The sequence below is a fragment of the Myotis davidii genome, unplaced genomic scaffold, assembly GCF_000327345.1.
Source record: "Myotis davidii unplaced genomic scaffold, ASM32734v1 scaffold391, whole genome shotgun sequence".
Lineage (NCBI taxonomy): Eukaryota > Metazoa > Chordata > Mammalia > Chiroptera > Vespertilionidae > Myotis > Myotis davidii.
In genome coordinates, this window is record NW_006284336.1 from 1,248,590 (window position 1) to 1,266,904 (window position 18,315).

Below are 18,315 nucleotides of genomic sequence, written 5' to 3' on the forward strand. Positions count from 1 at the left end.
CATTCAAAGAAACATTGAAATTTTGAAAACATATAGGAACTGGTAATGGACTCCATAAGGAAAATAAAATAAATTTCTCTCTTTTGGAGAATGATGCTTGATTCTTCATATGGCTTAACTTTTCTGTTTTTCTTTTTCTTTTTTAACTTAAACATACTCATTTCTAATTGCGTAAGCCAGTGATTTTTCAACCTGTGTGTCACAAGAATTTTTTTTTTTAAATATATTTTATTGAGTTTTTACAGAGAGGAAAGGAGAGAGATAGAGAGTCAGAAACATCGATGAGAGAGAATCATCGACCAGCTGCCTCCTGCACACTCCCCACTGGGGATGTGCCCGCAACCAAGGTACATGCCCTTGACCGGAATCGAACCTGGGACCTTTTAGTCCGCAGGCCGACGCTCTATCCACTGAGCCAAACCGGTTTCGGCCACAAGAATTTTTAAAACATGCAATACCTGACTGTTTAGTCAGGGGCACTGACCTCTTTTCCCTTAGGTTGTCAAATAAAAATATGACGACAGCCAACACAACAATAGCCATCCGGTGTGACTGAATCAAAATTATACCTATTTTTTTGGTCAGATCAGTAAAACATATATTTTTTGGTGTGCTGCAGAATTTAGGAATTAGTTTATGTGTGCCATGAGATAGAAAAGGTTGAATATCATTGGCCCAAGCAATATATGACTCTCCTTAAATCTTAATATCTGTTGTGATGACAATTAGCTAAAGTGTTTAGAGCATGGTTTTAACTAGGTATCACCTAGTTTTGAATCCTTTGAGTATTAGCCAATAGAAAATTGTATCTTCTAGAGCAGAAACAATATCCATAACTTTGACCCACCAATAGTCTAGACCAGAAGTCCGCAAACTGCGGCTCGCGAGCCACATGCGGCTCTTTAGCCCCTTGAGTGTGGCTCTTCCACAAAATACCACGTGCGGGCACGCGTGTACAGTGCGATTGAAACTTCGTGGCCCATGCGCAGAAGTCGGTATTTTGTGGAAGAGCCACACTCAAGGGGCCAAAGTGCCGCATGTGGCTCGTGAGCCGCAGTTTGCCAACCACTGGCTAGAGCAGCTATTTTCAAGTATTACATGTTTTAAAAAATTCCTATAGCACATCACAACACACCGGTTGAAAATCACTGGTCTAGAGAGAGATTTATTTCAAAAGGAACTGGGTTATCACCATCTAACAAAACAACAGTATGTGTACCTCTTAGATGTCACATGACTGTTGTTCTCTTTCTCGGTTTTGTGGCTAAAGCAGGGTAAGGGCTATAAGAGTGCTCCATTTTCCTGTGGCTTAGCAAGGGCTGGATCAGTTACACTACAGGTGATGATAAGGCAGAGACCGGCTCAAGGAGGCCCTCTCCTCTGATGCTGACTTACCAAGTCAGATCTTTGCGCCTAAAGATTAGACTGTATTTGATAAATTCACTGGACTAGGTTTCTAACCTTATTTTTCCTATTTTTTATTTTAATGCTGATTACATAATAATTATCCACAAAGGCATGAAAACAAGTGTTACAGTGACGTAATAGTTTTAAAGACTGGAAAGACACTGGTGCAGCCTCATTTTCCCAAGTTTGAGCTGATGCTATTTCTCTCCTTTTCCTTATGTCACCCAATAGAGATTTTTATAATGAGCAGTGTTAGAGAGACATCACAGCATTGCTCTCAGAGTTAACGAGCTCCTCCGCCCACCCCATAATTTAGACATTCCTAGTGATTATTTTTTTTAGCTGTGCATTTTAAGCAATCATTTCTCAAATGCCTACTGTATTCAAGACACTGTGTACGTCACCTCTAATAACAGCCTGGGCTTTTAAATGAAAAGAAATTGAAATACTTTTGAAATTATACTTAATATGGCAGGTGAAACATGAACAATATATGGTCAGTTGGCTGGAGACCCTGGGTTGAATTATTTATGAGTTTACTTTTTTTTTTTTTTTAGCAGCACATACATATATGAAATTCATCACTGAGTTATAGGACAAATGACTCAGGGGAATGTCTGAGAGGTCCCAATGAGTGCCCACACCTCATGGCAATAGAAGTAACATTACCTGTAGTCATAGCAGTTTGCTGTAGGTTGGCTGATTTTTGTTGAGGTGGTGTTGCTGTGGTTGTCATTTTAATAAAATGCACTTGGAAAGAACAAGCCTGTTTACAGTGCAGTGTTTTTTTTATTTTTCCAAAGGAGGGGAATATGTTTCTTTCCCATCCTTTATTGACAATGCACACTACCGCATCATGATATTATTGCCAGGACAGTTATATCGACTCTTATTTTCCTGGAGGAGCCCAGTTCTTTGCAGCATCTCCCCTTAATCACTAGGGCTACTTCCCTGGATGCGGTCCTTCTGGAGAAAGTTCTCAGAGCATCAGTTGCTTCTGATGAAATTTCCTTTTATTTGAAGTTACCACATTGGACCATAACTTACAGGCAACTATCATTTTCCCAGTTGCTCAGATTTAGTGATTTACCAGCAGGAACCCCTCAGTCGGGTAGGGGTTGCTGCATTTTTCAAGTGGGAAGAAATCCTTACAAGTTTGGGAAGGAAACAAAAAGTCATTTGGGGCTAGGAAGGAAAAAAATTATCCTCCGGGTCTCACAATTTGAGATTGTTGAGTGTTGCCATGCAAAACTAACACCCAGCAGGAAGGTTTTGCTTTCCTCACAAAATCTCAGTTAGCACCAGGCGCCTCGGCAGCTGGTGGGAGGGTCAGGGTGCGGGGCTGAGTGGATGTCGGCAGCCCCGGCTGAAGGCGAGCTGGGTACCGGCGCTGGAAGCGGATGCTCTACCTGGTGCTGGCAGGGTGACTTTGGCAGTCTGTTTCTTTCCCCGCTTCAGGCAATGCTGATGTTCATGTTGAAGAACTGGGAGCTAATGATTTTTATGGCGTTTTTAAGTGATTTGTCTTGGGAATGCCAAGTTGGCAAGAATAAAACCTAGGCAAGGAGAGTTGATTTTTGATGACCCAAAGAAGGCACGTCCTAGAGTGATTTAGTGAGGCTCCAGTGGCCTAAGATTGTTCCACATCAGGGAAAGTGTACAGTTACCGGAATTACTTACTAAGGAGAAAAAGGGGGGAAAAAAACAAAAGCTGACTAGGCTACAGGGCAGTGGGAACGAACGAAATGGTCCTGAGAAACCATTCACCTTGGGGATCCGGGGTGGTGTTTTCCTCAAGAACAGATTCCATTGTCCTAGTCTGACAGGTGACATATGACAGGAAAACCCCCAAATTCCTGGGAAGGTAAACGAGTCACCTCAGGGACAAAAGGCAGCATAAGAGATCCAAGTTTATACCTGCACCCCAGTTCTGAAATCAAACCTACTGTTCTACTTCCTAAATACCCAATATTTGAAAATAGTGTTACCACGTCTCATTTACTTTTATTCTACCTACTAGGGTCTGTTTCTTTTTGAGGAGACGCTGATTCAAATAATATGGGCAATTGAAAGAAATGCTATTTCCTTGACAGGTGTTGTTTTAAAGTTTTGTCAACCTACAGCATAGTCAGTACATCAGAAATTTAAGAATATCCATTGACATTTCTAATAGTCACTTTATTTTTATTTTCCTGCAGAATGGGGTAGTTGTATTTCACTCATAATCAGAAGCATATCAACCCATGAATTCTGTTCCAGGTATATAAAGTCACTTTTATTACAGTAATTCTTTAAAATGTGATTGTTGCACACGCATGCTGAAACACATTTCCATTTATATATCTCCCGATGTTCTTTTTTCCCCTCTCCCCGTGATGTGTTTGACAGATGAAAAGAGTCTCTTTAGGACACACCGGCTTTGGGTTGTACGTCTGAAATTTTATCAGAGGCCTTGGGTTTGGTCAATCAAACATCATACTGGCAGCTTTTACTTAGGGAGCACTCAGAACTGACGTCAATATCTGCCCTCGTGTTTATTTGTAATTAAAGTTAAGATGCTTTAGAACAGCGTTACCATGAATCTATAAACCTCGCGCCGTTTCCTGGTGAGTGATGTATGGCCCCTTGCTTTGTGCTTCCTCTGAGAAGAGCCTGGTTGTGGGGCATTGTTACAGAGAGCGGCCTTCCTGCAGGGCTCACAGCCGTAACTGTTTCAAACTCCTGTTGTTCGGTAAATCTGTCAGAAGGGTCTGCGAGGGGCCGTATTTATGAAGAGAGTGGAGAGTGGTCAGTCTAAAAAGCTCCTTAGTGTAGTACTTTGAATTTTAAATTACACACATAATTCAAAGGTAATGTAACTTGCAGTGCTGGACTTTAGTCCATTCTGTTAAATGGAGAAAAATGAGTGACGTGAGGAATGACTTATTGATTCTTGGTGGGAAAATGACTTCTGTAATATAGGAAGTATGGTAAAAGGAATAGCTTAATTATTTAGGGAGCACTTTTCAAAATATGCTTTTACAGCAGTGCAAATTGTGTATATACAAATTGTACAACTAGGATTTTTTTTTTAATTCTTTCTTAGGGGAAAGTTATGAGAAGGCTTATAGTATTTAGTTGCTAAGGCAAAGTTTAATTTTGCTTCAACTCCTATAGGCTGCAACTCAGAAAGATATAAGGAATAATGAGAAGTTTTTGAATGCCTTAAAAATATGACTTGTTCTAATTGCCATTTCTTATTTATATTATACTAAGGTTTGCATTAGGGGAGTTTGACTGCTAAGACTTACCAAGTACCTCTCTCTCTCTGGTTTATGATGTTTTTCAACAGTGTTATGAGCTCAATCTGATTCCATCAAGTAAATATATGGGAAGTTGAGATTACATAATTTAACCTGGCATTTGAGGAAATATTCATAAAATATCAGAGAAAATATTTACTTTGGCCTTTTCCTTCTGATCTCGCTTTTGATTCAGTGTGTATTCTTTGCTTAAGGACCACAGCCTAATGTTATTTTGACTGCAGTTCACAGTGTTGGCAGCTTTTCAGATAAACAGCATATTTGTGGTTAATTGGTTGAACATGTTCTATAATTATAATTATATTAAAACCTTAATGTGCTTGAACATTTGCCCACCGAAGGCCACTCGCATGCACTCCATTATGAGCCTGCCATTATAACGGAGCTGGCTGGGGGCTGACATTCAGCAAGCGAGGCCGGACCAGGAATGTAGGAACAACACAGAGGCTTCTCATTATTTCCGTCGGAGACCGCTGTTTGGATAGCTTCAGACATTGACCATGAAAATTGCCTTCTGGTTATAACTTGGATTCCCAGGTTTCAATCTGTGGGTTAACGTTTCTTAAGATTTTCAAAGAGGGTTGGCTTGGCTTCTTTTCAATGTTAAACAACAACTGTAAAAAGCAAAATTAGCACTTTATCAAGTTTGGAACCAATTGCCAAGGCCACCGGGGAGCATGGAGCGTCACCAAAGACCACTGCTTGAAACTCGGCAGGAAGCCACCTCCGAAATGAGCAGAGAGGTCGATGGCCAGCAGCTGAAGCAGGGAATTCTCTTTTCTATTCTTTAGCCGTGTCTTTTGGATTGACATTGTCCTGGTGGCCCCCCCCTGGACTCATCAGCCAAGAATTCCAACATCCTCCTTTTTTTTTTTTTAATAAATATATTTTTATTGAGTTCGAGAGAAAGGGACAGGGAGAGAGAGCTATCAATATCTATGATGAGAGAGAATCATGGATCAGCTGCCTCCTGCACGCCCCATTGCCCCACGCCCCCACACTGGGGAATGAGCCTGCAACCCAGGCATGTGCCCAGACCAGGATTCGAATTGTGACCTCCCGGTTCATAGGCCAATGCTCAACCAGCGAGCCTCACCAGCAGGGCATCCAGCACCTTCTCTCTGGATACTGGTTCAGCCATACCATGGTGTCTTTCCTCATGTAACAGTATAAACAGGGTCTATAAACCCCTGCTTTTATATGACCTGTGAGCTGAGGATGGCTTAAACATTTTTAGAAAGAAGCACAGTATTTCATAACACATGAAGATATGTGAAATTCAAATTATAATACCCATAATTAAGTTTCATTGGAACATGCCGCTCCATCTGTATGCATTGTCCGTGGCTGCTTGCATGTTGTAAAGGCCATGTTCAGCCGTGGCAGCAGTGCCTCTGTGGCCCTCAAGACTGAGCGTGCTCACTCTGGTCCTTTATGGGAAAAGTGTGCCACCTGACCTGTACGATGACCTTTATTTCCTGTCTCCCATCAGACTGGCCGTGCCAGTTACCCTTGTTTCAGGACAGGAGTTACCCTTGTTTCAGTGCTTTCACTCCAGAGCACTTTTCAAAGTGCTTTTACATCCGGCCCATAGTAGGGGGTTGGATGAATGAATGAGTGAATGAATGAATGAACAAACGATCACACCAAAGCTATGAGTACAGAGATGTCTGTCATTTTCTTATTTTTGTCCCAACAAATGAACACAGTTATAAAATTTGAAAATCTGTTACCAAACATGTTTGAATTGATTTTATGGTCTTTTAATTAACCCAATAAAAATGGCAATAACAACACAGCAGTTTTAAGAAAATAACAGAGCCAAGTATTTTTCTTATAGCTAGGCATATAAACCCATATGACATTCACATGCAGTATTTATATGGCCCAGATTATTTTTTGGACTGAGAATACTTAAAAAATTAGGATATACCGAAAAGATTATGTTCTATATCCTTCAAAAAAGGAAGAAGAAAAGTTCCCCAAAATTTATTTACATGATGGAGCAATTCTGGCACCACAAAAATACGGCAGGAAATTCCATTAAGTTTAAATGTTCTGCCCTCACCCTAAAGTATTGGAAGGGGTTCATAGAGGAACCAGATGAATGCAGACAGATTATCAGTGGTACGGCTGAATGTGCACTTCATCAAAATACTTTGTAAGGTTTTCAAGGATGGGTTAGGAAATGATGAGGATTCCAATTCAGCGTCTGTAGGCCAGTGATGTTGGCCAGAGGTTTTCTGCCAAAATGTTAGAAAATTTTAGAGCCTCCTGAAGACACCCTCCCCAGCATCACCCCATGGGCACACTCTGGTAAAGTCGCCATTTCTTGCTCATCCCCTGCTCCTGGCCTGGCCTGCCAGCCACCTCATCCTCCAGGTATCTAGCCTTTCGTCCTTCTAACTGAGACTGGGTCCACGCTGGACTAAGGAGTCAGACTGCAGTGTTCAACCTTGCTTCCCCTGCTTAGTAGCTGTGTGGCTTCAGGCAAGTAACCTACCTCTTTGAGCCACTACGTTAGTTAACTCAGCAGCAAAATGAGGCTCTCACACCTACCTCTTTGTGTTGCTGCAAAGATTAAAAAGGGGGACGTTGGGCAGTCACCCAGGGAGCTGTCTGCTGTACAATAAGCAGACCAGAAAGGTTTGTTGTTCTTACTCTCTCTCCTGTCATGTTTTGTAACTGAGTCCAGGCTTCTTTGGAAACAGAAGTCTAGAGAAATGGTCCCTTCTGCCCCTTGTGTGTTTCATGTGTCAGCTAACACCACCTTGCTGGGTTGCGTGTCCTCCCTTCCCTCCTTTCTCTCTTCCCTCTGTCTTACAGTGGTTCTGTGATCTGTGGGTCAGTTGTCTTCTCCCTCCTCTGAGCAGGAGTAGGACAGTTGCGTGTCCTTTCTCCCTCCCAGACTGGTGGGAAAATTATGAGGTATGTTATAGGGCAGACGCCTTTAAGTAGGTTCTCTCTACTCCAGCGGGTCTGCTCAATTCTGGCAGGACCTCATCCAGGCTTAAAAGAGCCTTTGTTTTCACTGGTACCCCCCTAAAAGGTGATTGACATATTCTTTAGGGTCCTTGCATGCTCAGCACTTGGCTCCCCACAGAGTCCTGTTGTTCTGCCTTCTATGCCCCTGCTGATCCTGGAGGAAATTATCTCCCCTTTCTCCTTGTCTGAATCCCTCAGATGGAGCCTTAAGTGTCCTCCTGTCTCAGGAGCTGACTTCCTTTGATGAGTTCCTTACCACTTGTCTAGTTTGGTCTTTTCTGGACTTCACTCACATCTCTGTGCCAAGCCAGGTGCTGGGGTTGGGGACACGAGGATTCTGAGTGACTTCTTCCCTTAAAGAGCTCGCAGTTAGGAAGCCCATCCTCTCATTAGTGTTATTCATGGTCCACAACTGGCTTGAACCCACTCATGGTCCCGCTTCTAACCTTGATGGCTTCTACTCATTCTTTAAGATTCAATTCTGATGTGTGTAACTGACTCAGGCCCACCAAAAAAATAGTCCCTCAGTCATTCATTCTTTATGTTCCTTATGTGGGTTTCCATTTTGTACTTACCTCATTGTATTATAACTAATGACTTGCATATGTGTGTCTCCCAATAGACTGTGAGCTCCACTAAGGTTGGGATGGTCTAATACAACGTTGTGTCCCCACCATGAAGCAAAACCAAAAAGAATAAGAGCTCGAGCAGTGTTTGTTTCATGACTTTGTGAGTGACTCACTAATCAAATACACAAAACGAATGAATGAATGAATGATTCAAGAACAAGATCTGGCTCAAAGGAGACATGTGGCTTTCCACTCGGGCTCTCACAGGAAGGCCTTAAATCCCCCGTAGGTCCTGCTCAGAAGTGCGGACCATTCCCTGCCCAGGATGCGCTCACCCCGGCCTGTTTCACAGTATTGTTGGGATCTAACCTGGAGAAAATTCAGGAGTCTCATCTCAGATTATTTTGGCTCAAGTCATATGCTCTACTGTTTGACAGAGGAGATATGGTGGAGTAGAAATAGTGGCCGGGATTAATTCAGACAGGAATGTGCAGAGCAATTGGCTTGGATTTAATATTTGGATAGAGGAACGGGATATTGAAGAATTGTAGAGCAGTATGGAGGAACCATTGGGATTCTGTGCAGGATCTTAGAGGAGACAAGCTCATTATCTCCAACCCTGGTTCTTTCTTTTAACAGACTAAGGCACTGGTTCTCAAACTTGAACATGCACAGGACCCCTAAAGGGCTTATCAGACCACACCTCATGTGCCGTCACCTCCAGAGGTTCTGATTTCGGAATGTCTGGAGTGGGGGCCCAAAAGCCTACTTTTCCAGTCATTTCCCAGGTGATGTGGATGATGCTGGTTAGGGATCACTCTGGACTAAGGGCTTTGCTAATTTCAGTTTGAGAGTATTCACACCCTTGGTCAAATTCCTGCCATCTACAACTTCTTTCAGTCATTAGTAGAGTAGGATCTTACATTTTGAGTATGAAAAAAACAAAAAAAACCCAAACAAAGTTATTTGGGTAGAAGGTTTTTGCCATCATGGCTTTAAAGTAGCCCTTTGAAGTGAGAAAAGCAAAAGTGAGATTCTTTTATTGAGATAATTTGTTGTACCTTTGAGCACTGCATCACATTTGGAAAATATGCAAAACCGCGTTTTGCACTTATGTTGTCTAATCTACCTGTATTGTTCAGTGTTTCCTATAAAATTGAGTGTACCTGCTGCAGACATTGGTTTTGCGGTAATAATACTTTTCTACATTAAAAAAAAAATCCTGGAATGAAAATGTAACTTAGTCTTATTATTGTAATCTCCCCTTGCCTTTTTTGCATGGATCATTTGTTTGTGAACTGGTTATTCAGGAAGGGCTCAAAGGTAATTTCATGGTTTATAGCATTTATATTGGCGCCTTTAATGAGCAAATCATATTGTTTTCTAATACACGAAACAAGAAATTCACATATATATTATTTTCATTTCCTAATATTACATGTATATCAAGTTCAAGGCATTGAGAACAACCACATAAAGAAATTATACTTTTGTACACAGGGGAAATATGAAAGTTTTGTAAGGCAAAAAATAAAAAAATCTACATTTGCAGGCTTATGAGATGATTTTATTTTTAATGAATCCAAATGGTAGCAGGGAGCTGCTGTTGTGTTTGTGCATTGTACAGCAATTCGTATCTAAAAATATGGTAACATATGGCTTTGTTATTATTTCGTTTAGGAATTTATTCACCTAAAGGAGTGTTGAGAGCCCTGGGTCTTGTTCAGATGTTGTAGCAGCAGCTAACCAAGACGAGCTGGGCCAGAGAGTTTCTCATCCCAGGGTATTAATTGTTGACCAATTTGCCCAGCCAGTGTGGCTCAGTGATTGAGTGCCGACCCATGAACCAAGAGGTCACTGTTCGATTCCTGGTCAGGGCACATGCTCAGGTTGTGGGCTCCATCTCTAGTGTGGGGCGTGCAGGAGGCCGCCAGTCAATGATTCTCATCATTGATGTTTCTATCTTTATTCCTCTCCCTTCCTCTCTAAAATCAATACAAAAATTTAAAGAAAAAGAGTTGACCAACTCACCATCTTGTTGGTGGTGTTGATTAAACTCACGAACTTTTTTTTCCACATTAGTAATGATTCTCTTTCCTCTTTGTTATTATGTTTTAGAAGGTGGAATGGGTGGAACTTTTGGCCCAATACAAATATGTCCTCGATTGGAAAGCGTACAGGCTTCTTTTTCTAGCCCAGGAGTGAGGCGGCTCACTGGCCTTCTGGTGCATTTGATGTCCCGGGGACTCACTGACACCCACACACGCCCACTCACAAGGCCTTTCCCTCCTGTCCAGATCGTGTGTGTTTTATGGCTCTCACATGGAGCGTGCAGCTGTGTAAACCCAAGCATGGTTTCTGCCTAGCTTTGATCTTTCCATGGATCAACAGTTGCCCTCACTCCTTGAACCCTGTTCCAGGGCCCCTGTATTCCTCAGGTTTTTCCACTTTCTGGTAATTATGGCCTTGCGCAGGGAGCCTTCCAACAGCATCTCCCGCGACTCTGGGTGGAGAACTTGGAAGGAGCACCTGAAGTCTGCCGTTTGTAGGACCTTACTAAGAAGCGATTTCTATTTGATGCCAGAAAGAGAGGCCATTTAGTTTCCTTCTAAGAGGCAATCTGATCATTTCATGTTGACTGCTGGAGTCTGAGGAAATTCGACCTGTTATGGAGTGAATAAATGTTTATGGAACAATTGCAGTGTGTGTGTGTGTGTGTGTGTGTGTGTGTGTGTGTGTGTGTGTGTATCTCCTGAAAAGTTCAGTCCTCCCACAAACCATGGCTTAATACCTCTATCGGAAATGGACTATTGGACTGACACAGTGTGGCATATTTGTTATTTATTATTATCATTGATGAACTGGGTGCCTATGGGAGGGGGGATGAAAGTCATGATGCCTGCCCTTACAGTTTAACTGGAGAATAAGATCCTTGTTTTAAAGGCCTCAAACAAGGTACAAGGAAGCTCGGGGGGCTCTGGAGAAAGAGCCATCATTTCCTCATGGGATGAGTGTAAATGGCTCCCAGAGCTGGGCTGTGAGGCCTCGGCAGGATGTTGAGCTGAGAGATGAGAAGAGGCCTTTCAGGCAGTAAGAATGTCAGGGAGGGACACATGTTGGAGAGATAAGACTTCTGAGTCCCAGATTGGGATTGACTTAGGTGTGAATCCTGGCTCTGCCCCTTACTGCCTTTGTGATCTGGGGCAAATTGCTTAATCTTTATGAGCCTCAGTTTTCTCACCTATAAAATGGGATTAACAATCTCTGCCTTCGAGCTTGTGAGAATTATACAAGACAATGCATGCAATTTGTTTGGCTGTCTCTATGACATAGTAGTCAATACCGTTAGCTTCTATTTTTGCTACACTGCAACACTTCTCCTCCCCTTCCTCCTCCTCCTCCTCCTCCTCTTCCTCCTCCTCCTCCATTTTTATTGATTTCAGAGAGGAAGGGAGAGGGGAGCTCCTCCTCCTCCATCTCCTCCTCCTCCTCCTCTTCCTCCTCTTCTTACTCTTCCTTCTTATTACCTCCTTCTCTTTCTCCATTACCCCTTCCCCCTTTTGAAAAAGGTTTAAACTGGAGAAAAAAGACCTATGTTGAAGCCAAGATTCTGGTTGGACAGGACCCTGGGAGGTATGTGGGCAAATATTCTGAGATTAGGTTAACAGTCTCCACGACCTGGGATGGGGCCATATTCTTATCAGTATCCCCAGGACCTAGAAGAATGACTCTTAGAGAGACAGGCTGTTGCCTAGAGGATTTTGAAAGCCAAGGTGAAGCTCAGTAAGTGACACAAAGTGGCTGTATTATGTGGCACCGTTGATAGAACCTGAAAGCCACCTTCTTATTCTGTATCCCAAGAGCATGCTTTCCCTTCCGTGATGCCTGACACCTTCTCACCATCAGAGTTTTAGGTATACATATGGTCTCCATTGCTTGAGTGTAGCGAACACTGATTGCCTACATTTAGTTGTAAAAGTAACCAAGGAGAATGAATAATTGGGCTTGAATATACAGACTACACAGAATCAGCTTACAGTGTTGCCCTAGTTTCTTTATGTCTCTTGAGCTGTGGCTGGAAATCCAGTTTCTTATCAAGCAGGTCATCAAGGTTGTGATCTAAGAACTTGGGCGAAGATTGGGGTCAAGTTGTCCCTGTGGCTGTGTGGTGAGTTGTGGCAGGAACCATCTCACAAGGTCCAGGGGATAGGGAAGTCTCCATGGCCTGGCCCTAGTGCGGCTTTATCATGTATATGAAAATGATATACATATTGTTGCACTACTTATAAAGGACAGTGCTCAAAATATAAGGAAATGAGTGCAAGTTAGGAGACAGCTTTAATTTTTTCCAACAGTAATCATGAAATCTATTCAGTTTTCTCTTCTTTTGAAAAAAATATTTTAATCTTCTAAAAAGTATATACATTTAGGACTAATTTCCTGGGAGTCTTCATAACTTTCTTTCTCATATCTCTAAATATTAGTTCTTTGTGCAATGGCATTACTACCAATCTCGACTTTTTCAGGAAATGATTCATTGCTTTATAATTTCAATTCTCTAACCATTTTCAGCTATGCAATAAATTTAAATCCTTTACCATCAAGATAACATTTGTTCTCCTGTCACTGAGATATAATGACTGGAAACCATTTCTAGAAGTTGACCGTTTTGGGGACAGCTCTTTGGGATTAGTGCTTTATATCAGTACATAACTTGTAGGGTGTCTATTTTCAGGACAGGGGCCCCATGCGGCAGGTCTATACATGTTCCCAAGCGCCTAGAATAATGCCCTTTACAAAAGTGTGATAAAGACTGTATTGGGTGAATGGGAAAGAGGAGAATGTTTATTTGAAGTGTGTGACTCCGAGGAAAATCATTTCCAAAGAACACAGAATAAAGGAGAAAGTCAACTGCTAAGGCGCCCTTTACAATCCTGACAGTCAGCTATGAATCAGGCAAGGCCAATCAACTCAGTGCTGCATTATATTGTAGAGAGGAACCCTGGCATCTATCAGGTGCCTTCATCTTCCATTAACTTGCTGTGTGATTGTGGGGGAGTCACTGAGCATCCCTGAACCTCAGTTTCCCTTTCAGTCAGGTGAAAGAGTGGGCCTAGTGTTCTAGGGATGTCCTGAGAAATATCCTTGGGCTGAAGAACTCAGACTCTCTTCTCTACATTATTAACTGGAGTAACTCTCACTTTATTCCAGCTTTATACATACGACTTCTTTCTAAGATATGTTTTTAAACATATTTTTTATGGCTAAGCAGTATTCCATTATATATACATATATACCCCATCTTTACACATCCATCCATCAATGGACATGTAGATTGTTTCCATATCTTGGCTATTATAAATAATGTTGCAGTGACCATAAGGGTACATATATCTTTTTGAATTAGTGTTTTCATATTCTTTAGATAGATACCCGGAAGAAGAATTACTGGATCATATGGCAGTTCTATTATTAATTGTTTTTGAGTGGCTGCATCAACTTACAATCTCACCAAGGCTTTTGAGAGTCCCTCTTCTCCACCTCCTCTCTTTTCGATAATAGCTATTCTAACTGGTGTAAAGTGATGTCCAGTGGTTCTGATTTGACTTCCTCTATTAATCAGTGATGTTGAATATCTTTTCATATGCCTGTTGGCCATCTATATATCTTTAAAAATGTTAATTAAAACACTGAAGTTCTGAAAATAACAGGAACATTTTTGTTGTGATAATTTTATAAAGCACATAGAAAATTTAAATAATGTGTTAGTACTCCAATGAACAACCATATGCTCACTACCTAGATTCAACCAATGCTGAGGTTTTGCTATGTTTTGTTAGTTCATTTACTTTTTCATCCATCCATCCACTCCCTACCCACCCATCTACATACTTGAGCCTTAAGTACTTTGGTGGTCATTTCCTAAAACTAAAGACATTGTTCTACATGATCACATTTATTATTATTATCATGTCTATGAATTTGATAATAATTCACTAATGTAAAATAATATGTCATCCATACCCAGACTTATCAAGTTATCCTAAAAATGTCTCTCATCGCTTTTTATTTTCAACCAGATTGCAATCATTCAAGGTACACCCATAACATTTGGTATATTTTCAGTCTGTTTTAAATAGAATATTTTGAGGAGAAAGATTCCTGTCTGAAGACTGTGGATACGGATTTTCTTACTCAGGAGAAAGGCTTTTCTTGATTTCTCAATACTTTTGTATTATCTTGGAAACTTAATTTGTTGTACATACTGTTGTATGTGTGTGAATCTGGCTTCAGCTTCCACCCAGCTAAGACTGACCGTAAGGAGGATTTTCTTTGGTGAAACTTGGGAGGAGAGAAAAAGTATCTGTTAATTAGGGTTGTGGGAGTGCACTGTGTTTATCTCAGGCAGTATAAGTCTGCCCTGGGCTCTGTGCCACACACAGTAAGACAAACCGTTGTGGAAAGGAAGACTCAAGCCTCAGGTTAAGAAACCAAACCCTCCAAGACCTCGGGGCTGTTTGCCTCTGTTTAGAGTTCAAGGAAGACAAAGTGTAGATCAGGACTGCCTCTTGGCACTGATGGCTCATCTGAGCACCATAGGGCATCGGGTGACAAACACACCTTTCTGCCTCACAAATGCTGTGCAGCGCGGTAGAACTGAGCCCTCCTTCTCCCTCCTTTAGGGGGATGTTTGGCACAGCTTAGGTCACAGAGAAGGCACTGATATGCCCACAACTTGGTTTGTGTGTCAAAATAACTTAATCTAAAATTAGATGAGGTTTTTAAGTATGTTTATCATCCTCCCAGGGTCATGAAATTTGACAGGCAAATGTATCACTACAAAAGTTGTAGGACTAGCCTCCCACTCCCAGACTTTCCTCCTGCTCCTTTGCTTCCCCTTTTGACCCTTTTCTTGGTCTAGTCCAGAGGAGAAAATACAGTGAGATTTCCCTCTGCCTTTGTAGATATTGCCTACTGGCAGACATGTTTGTCTTGCCCACTCAATGACTTTTAAACGTTGTTGAAATACCTTGGAGTGGTGAACACACAATATAATATACAGATGATATATTATAGAACTGTACACCTGAAACCTATATAATTTTATGAACCAATGTCACCCCAATCCTATATAATAAAAGGCTAATATGCAAATTATCCCCTTGGGAGTTCGACCGGGAGACTGGGAGTTTGACTGCTCACTATGACGTGTGCTGACCACCAGGGGGGCGGCACAAAACAAAGGATGACCCTGGCCGGCAGCTGGCACCTGGAAGAAGGCAGCCGGGGGAAGGAAGGCCCCGATCAGCCCTGACTGCCAGCCAGGCCTAGAGACCCTACCTGTGCATGAATTTTGTGCACTGGGCCTCTAGTAAATTAAACAAAAAAGTAAAAAAAAAAAATCTTGAAGTATATGTAAAAATTGAGAGATTTTATATAAAAATCTGCCTTTTCCATTAGTTTTGAAAATTGTAAATAGAAGTAACCAGTGGCTGGAACTGAGTAAAGGCGTCAGAAGGGCATGCGGTTTCTAGCTTTCCATAGTCTCTACCACTCCCTATTGTTTTCTTGTGGTACCCACTGAAGTCCCCAAAGTTATATTAGAGTTCATTCAGGCACCCTCCCAAAGTCAGGCCCCTTGTATCTTCAACTATTCATTCTTTTTATAGTGTTACTTGAATGTGCTGGGCTTGCCTTCAAATTTGGCCAGAAGGTTGCATTTCTTACTCTAGATCAAATGGTCAAGAAATTTGAACCTGACTTCTTCCCACAATTTCCGGTCATTGACTTCACGTCTTCCCACAATTCCTAGTGAGCCCCACTTGTTCCCATAATTCATATTGAACTTCACCTCTTCCCACAGTCCCCAGTGAACCTCATTTCCTCCCCCAATTTAAGCAGCTTTACTCATTTATTCTTCTTTCCCTCCAGCTTACTCTTACAATACCAGGAGGAAAAAAATGTAGTCTTCAGATGAATCCTTGGGTCATTTAGAAGTGAAATGAACATTCAGGAAAAAGTGACTGATACTACCGAAGGCAAAGCTGTCCTCAGAATGATTGCAGGGATGTTTAGAATTTTTTTCTTCTCCAGTTCTCCCTAGAAGAAAGAGCCCAGGTCCCATCAACTGATTATAAGTCACTGCTAGTCCATTCAAGTTCCAGTCCTTGTGAAACTGAACAAGTCTGCGGGTCTCCCAGGGAGTTTGAACATAGGAGCACTTTTTTATTTTAAGGAAGAAGAACCCTTCTCTTAATTTTAGTAATGATATAATGGCAGAATGTCACTCAGCCACCACGTGGGTGTTCGAGAAGGATTGTGGGTGCCATGCAGGCCACATTAAACAATCAGCCCTTGAGGGTTCAAGTTAGTTTGAAATGAGAAATTGCCAGTGACCTGAAACCCATCATTATTAACCTTGTGGCACCACATCTCCATAACCAGTAGCCAACTCTCATTTTTCTCTTCTTTTTTTTTTTTGGTTGGAAGAAAGGCTCATTGATGAAAGTTGGCTCAGTTCTTTTTGTTTAAGTTAAGTGGTCGGACCACCAAGAAGAGTTACTCTCCTTCAATTGGGACTAGTCCTAATACAGATGTCCTTTGCATGGCCAATCTTCTTTTGCTGGTACACCCACAATTGGTTCGAGCTGTGTTTATGTATAGACACCGCCCACAGAGAAGCATCTGTGTGTCACTACCTAAGTCTTCCAAAGGAATTACCTTTTAATAATTTATGGTTTTGTAACTTAAGTACATTTATAATGAATGAATGAATGAATGGCTTCTTTCTTCTACCTTCATCCAAACATGGAACAAATGACAAAAAGAAAATGTGAGGTAGGAAGGGTTTTGGGAAATGCATTATAGAATAATAATATGCATTATATCCCTGGACATTTTATGGTAGAAGTTTCTGGAAGGGTGAGTCCAGCTCTTTCCAGATGTGGCTTCATTGGTTGTGTTGGCAGGCCGGGCAGTAAGGGCCCTGCTGAGGACTTCCTTACCTTTGTGGCAATAGCTGTTTCAGAATCTGGCCTTGTGGTACCCATTGAAGTCCCCAAAGTTACATTAGAGTTCAACGCACCCTTCCCAAAGTCAGGCCCCCTGTATCTTCAACTATTCATTCTATTTATAGTGTTACTTGAGTGTGTTGGACTTGCTTCCAAATTTGGCCAGAAGGTTGCATTTCTTATTCCAGATCAAAGGGCCAAGAAACTTGAACCTGACTTCTTCCCACAATTGCCAGTGAAGCTCACTTCTTCCCACAATTTCCAGTGATGAACTTCACTTCTTCTCACAATTTCTAATGAACTTGACTTTTTCCTACAATTTCTAGTGAACCTCACTTCTTTCCACAATTTCCAGTGATAATTTCACTTCTTCCCACAATTCCTAGTGAACCCAACTTGTTCCAACAATTTATATTGAACTTCATCTCTTCCCACAATTCTTAGTGAACCCCACTTCTTCCCACAGTCCCCAGTGAACCCACTTGTATGGTATGGCTTTGAATAGCCCACTCATTTCTGCATGTTAGGCTTCCAGGCTTTCTCTCATTCATGACCCATTTCTAACCAGTTTCCTGTGGCAGTTCTATCATGTTTTGTCAGATCATGGTAAAAACCCATCAATAACTATTTTTTTTTGTTATCCTGTGCCATTATCTTTATTTCATTGGGACTTATGTCCTATGGTTTTCTAGGGCCTGACTCAAAGAATGTCAGCAGAGAGTGCTATGAAAGGTACCTTTTACAAGGTAAGGACCTAAATACTGGTTCACTGCTGCTCCTTCAATGGTAGCATGATGCCTGGTGTTCCATAAATACTTGTTGAGTAAATGAATGGAGAAATGTGGTACTTGTGAATGTTACCTTATATGACAAAAAAGACTTACAGATGTGATCACTTTAAGAATCTTGATATAGGGATATCATCTCGGACTATCCAAGTGGGCCCGCAGTGCAATTGTGAGTGTTTGTTTTTTTATCAGAGGGGAGCAGAGAGAAATTGACTACAGAAGAGGGAAAACAATGTCTGGCAATAGTGAGCAT

At 41.6% G+C, this 18,315-nt stretch overlaps 1 protein-coding gene and 1 long non-coding RNA gene across 2 annotated transcripts in view; both read left to right on the forward strand.

Annotated features, from left to right (window-relative positions):
• WWOX (WW domain containing oxidoreductase) overlaps window positions 1-18,315 on the forward strand; it is a 933,211-nt gene that overhangs the window by 151,618 nt on the left and 763,278 nt on the right. The window lies entirely within an intron of this gene.
• LOC107184491 lies at window positions 3,596-4,831 on the forward strand. The gene is made up of 3 exons (XR_001515336.1): window positions 3,596-3,666; window positions 3,796-4,013; window positions 4,739-4,831. It is a non-coding gene; the product is annotated as an uncharacterized LOC107184491 (long non-coding RNA).